This window comes from Apium graveolens, chromosome 9 (assembly GCF_009905375.1).
Source record: "Apium graveolens cultivar Ventura chromosome 9, ASM990537v1, whole genome shotgun sequence".
NCBI classification, from domain to species: Eukaryota; Viridiplantae; Streptophyta; class Magnoliopsida; order Apiales; family Apiaceae; genus Apium; species Apium graveolens.
The window spans coordinates 68,133,922-68,139,089 of record NC_133655.1 but is presented as its reverse complement, the minus strand read 5'-3'; positions in this window follow the sequence as shown (position 1 = coordinate 68,139,089).

Genomic DNA, 5,168 nt, shown 5'->3' with positions numbered 1-5,168 from the left:
CATACTCGAGGGTTCATGGCATTTCTATATAATTCAAAGATAAATGAAAGATACGCTTGATTTAAAATATATCAAATGACTCAGGATAATTGCATCAATATATATATGAACTGTTTATAGTAAATACGAAGGTCAAGTTGAATCACTTGCCTTGAGAAAGGCTGGTCTGGTCTGACTAGTAGGAGCAACTGGAGCTTCACTCGACCTTTATGGCAAGTTTTCCCTCGTCTCGAGATCCTACATAATAATAATAATCCTTATTATAATATATTCTTACCATCTTAACCTATTTACAACTTGAAATTAAACACGGATGGCACTTAGGCCTATACGCACTTAATTTTATATTCACTTTTAAATTACAAAAGTACACACATAGCCACATATTCACATATCATATATTAACACCAAATAACACCATATATACCATAATGTAACATTAGGCTTGGATGATCTCGACTCACATCTTAAGTCACTTGGTCGCTAAACTAGACAAGATCTTCTAATTTTGGCTTCCTAACTCGATGTGCCTTTCCTAAATTATCCAAAACCTATTGACCTTCACTTGTGCCTTTAGCTCTACTGACCTTATACCATCTTACAACTATGGTGGTCGACCTAATACTCACTTCTAAGTGTTCTAAAATTATGTGATAAGTGAAAGCGCTCACTGGTGCAAATTTCAGAATGACAACTATAGTTTCTTGAGTGCATTAGGCACTCTTAAACTACAAGTTTTCCTTCAAAACTTTTACACAAGACTCTCCTGACCTAAGGGCATCTCACAAACTTGATGTGGCTCAAGGGCCTGGCTTGGGCCTTCTTGGGCCTAAGCTAAAAGTCCAAGGTTCCCCTGTTTTTCTGGGCAGAAAACGCCCTGACTTGAATTAACTTGTGACACATGGTTCTAACTCATATCCTATGAAATATGGTTGGAAAAACTTCTCTGACACTCCCTCTAACTAAGGCCCAATAGGGCCTAATGAGGGCCTACCCATGATATGGTCAAATCTTCCTATTTCTAAGTTGCAACAAAACTGTCCCCTGCTGGACAGATTTTGTTATTCTACTTGTGCACCTAACCAAAAGACATGCAAACCTCCAACCAACTCCTAAAACCTTTTATATACTCCCAATACTAACTTCTGGTGGCTTGGGCCTCAAAATGCACATCAATGACATGGTCAAAACTAACTCTAAACCTCAGGGTACTAAACTGATTTTCTGCAGAAACTATAACTCTCATTTCTCCAAGGTTTTGACTTTACAAACTCAACTACCAATTATGGAAAAACAAAAAAGATCACATTTCTCAACTCACCATTCATTAAGTTTTTGAAACCACAAGATAGGCATTTTATAAAAGATAACCACGAATTATTACCATGCAACAAGAAGCATAAATCAATATTAACACATTATTCCTACTGAAATTAAGGCTCACTAACAAAATCTTTCCAAATGATCAAAATCTTACAACATTCTAAGAGAAATCCACATGCATGCATGTCCTCGGGTTTTGCAAACCAAAACAACACATTTTCTACATATATTCTACCATAAAATTGACATGCAAGCCTAGCATGAGCTATACCTAGATGATCACTTAGCATGCAAGGAGTTTTATCAAATTTTCACCACAAAATTCAAGTCATTATCACATAAACATGCAAAATTTGAGCAAAACAACAAGAATGATCTCAAGGACCATTCATTTGGCTCCCATATGGTCATGGCCGAATGAAATGGATGGGAAGGGCCATTTAATCATCAAGAGTTTACTTCTCAAGACTTGGCACTTATCCATTCCTTGTAGTCCTCTCAAAAACAACCCTAAACTCACAAGAATCAAGGTTGTATTTTGAGTTTCACTAAAATCTTTACATGCAACCTTTAAACTTAAACTTTCTACTCAAAACTCTATGAAATATGAGTGATCTTGGTATGGGAAGTAACATTTACTTGTGTAAAGAGTAGAAGCTTGGTTGAGGAATGAAGAAAAAAAAATGGGGAGGGGGGTTTCGGCTAAAAGCCGAGAGTGAGAGAGGGAGGGGGAAAGGAGGAGAAAGTGTGGTGGTGAGTGAAGTGAAATGATCATGTCTTTGCTTGTTTTATGGTTTTTGTATTGGCAAAAGTGAGTGGAATTAGGAATTGACATGATTAGCCTTTCACTTGAACTTGGTTCAATTTGCATGCAAGGGTAAAGAAGGAAATTGGCTAGAAAATAAGAGTTAGTGGGGTTGGAATTGTCCTCTTTGTCCTTGAAAAGAATGAGAGGGTGGTTTGCATGCAAGGGCTTTCTTGTAATTTGCTAAATATGACAACTAAAATTTATAATAATTTATTTTTATAAAATAAAATACAAGTTCAAAAATTATAAAATTTATACCATAAAATAACTTGGATTTTTAGAGAGTTTATAAAATCATTTTCAAAATTTGTGAACAAAATACCTTTTAAAAGAAAATTTTCAAGGCTTAGAATATTCCTTATAAATCAAAAATAAAGAAATTAAATAAACTCTTGATTTGAAAAATCATATACTACATAAAGCAAATTTATAATGCAGAAATTTTCACTCACACAAACGTACAATCATTGAATATATTTTCATTCGGCTTTAATATTATACCAAATCCACAAATAATATTACACGAAGATACCGGTCGTAACATCCTCTCCCCCTTAAGGGATTCTGTCCCCAGAATCTAAGAGAACAGATGAGGATACCGGGAACGCATATCAGACTCTAACTCCCAAGTCGATTCTTCGACCTTAGGGTTCCTCCAAAGCACTTTCACTATCTTTACCGACTTATTCCTAAGACTCTTTACTTGCCAGTCGAGTATTTTAACCGGTTGCTCCACAAATGACAGGTCTGCCTGAATTTCTACAGGTTCATATTCTATCACATGGCTAGCGTCAGGATTGTACTTCTTAAGCAACGACACATGGAACACATTATCCACATGCTGATACTGAGGTGGTAAGGCCCACTCGTAGGCCACCTTTCCTACTGGACTCAAAATCTCAAAAGGACCTATGTATCTAGGTGCTAACTTCCCTTTCTTTCCAAATCTCATCAACCCTTTTCTAGATGACACCTTCAGCAACACAGCTTCGCCAATTTGGAATTGAACATCCTTACGTGCTGGATCCGCATACTTCCTCTGTCTATCTTGAACAGCAAGCAACCTTTTCTGAATTAACTTGACTGTGTCATGCAACTGTTGTACTAATTCCGAGCCGAGAATTCTTCCTTCCCCTACTTCATCCCAACTTGTTGTTGATCTACATTTTCGCCCGTAAAAAGCTTCATATGGTGGCATGCCGATACTGGAATGATAGCTGTTGTTATAAGAGAATTCAATCAACGGCAAGTGGTCGTCCCAACTTCCTGCAAAATCGGTTGCACAACTGCGCAACATGTCTTCAATTGTTTGAATTGTCCTTTCACTCTGGCCATCAGTCTGCGGGTGGTACGCCGTGCTCATATTCAACTTCGTGCCAAGACATTCCAGAAATTGCTTCCAGAATCTCGAGTTAAAGCGGGGATCTCTGTGTGAAACTATTGATACGGGTACTCCATGCCTTAGTACGATTTCGTGCACATACAGATGAACCAACTTGTCCAGTGACGACTTCTCATTTATTGGAAGGAAATGCGCCAACTTCGTAAGACGATCAATTATAACCCATATTGCGTCATGTCCGGATTTCATTCGCGGTAGTCCTATTATAAAGTCCATAGCGATATTTTCCCATTTCCATTCTGGAATCTTCATGGGCTGAATTAATCCGCTTGGTCGTTGATGTCCTGCCTTCACTTTCTGAAAAGTATAGCACTTCGCAACCCATTCTGCCACGTCTCGCTTCATATTTGGCCACCAAAAGTTCTTCTTTAAGTCTCGATACATCTTGGTGCTTCCCGGGTGGATTGAAAATTTCGAATTATGGGCTTCACGGAGGATCTCATTCTTTAATTCAAGTACATGAGGAATCCATATTCTGGATGAAAACCTTAGTATCCCTTGCTCATCCCTTTGAGTATTAATCTCCTCTCCAGATAACTGATTCTTCTCTTTCTCCATTACTTCTTCTTGACACTTCTTTATCTTTTCCACTAGTTTTGGCTGAAAGGTCATTGCACGACAAACTTCCTCGACTTTTCCATAAGCACAAAATTCCAATTCCAATCTTTCAATTTCTTCAGATAACTTTTTTGATGTTATCATCATATTCAGTCTCTCCTTCCTACTCAGAGCATCGGCCACTACATTCGCCTTTCCAGGATGATAATTTATCGAACAGTCATAGTCCTTGATCAATTCCAGCCATCTCCTCTGCCTCATATTGAGCTCTTTCTGAGTAAAAATGTACTTTAAACTCTTGTGATACGTGTAGATTTCACACTTCTCTCCGTAGAGGTAATGTCTCCAAATCTTAAGTGCAAACACTATGGCGGCTAGTTCCAAGTCATGTGTCGGGTACTTTAACTCATGCGGTTTCAACTGTCTTGACGCATATGCGATCACTTTACTGTGTTGCATCAACACACAACCCAAACCCTTATATGAAGCGTCGCTGAATATTACAAAGTTCCCTTGATCATCTGGAAGTACCAACACTGGAGCTGTTACCAACTTCTGCTTTAACTCTTGAAAGCTATCTTCACATTCTGCACTCCATTCAAACTTTTGATTCTTTCTGGTTAACTTGGTCAATGGCGTGGCGATCTTCGAGAAATCCTTGACGAATCTTCTATAGTATCCGGCCAATCCTAGAAAACTTTGCACTTCCGTAGGAGTCTTTGGCCTCTCCCAACTCATAACTGCCTCAATCTTTGACGGATCCACTTTAACTCCCTCATTTCCAATGACATGTCCCAAAAATTGAACTTCCTTTAACCAAAACTCACATTTGGTAAACTTGGCATACAACTTCTCTTGTCGGAGTATCTCCAATGATATCCAGAGGTGCTGCTTATGTTCTTCTTCCGACTTAGAATAAATAAGGATGCCATCAATAAATACCACGACAAATTTGTCCAAATACTTCTTAAATACCCGATTCATCAGATCCATAAATACGGCCGGAGCATTAGTCAGTCCAAATGGTATTACTAGGAATTCATAAGGCCCATATCTGGTCCTGAATGCGGTCTTGGG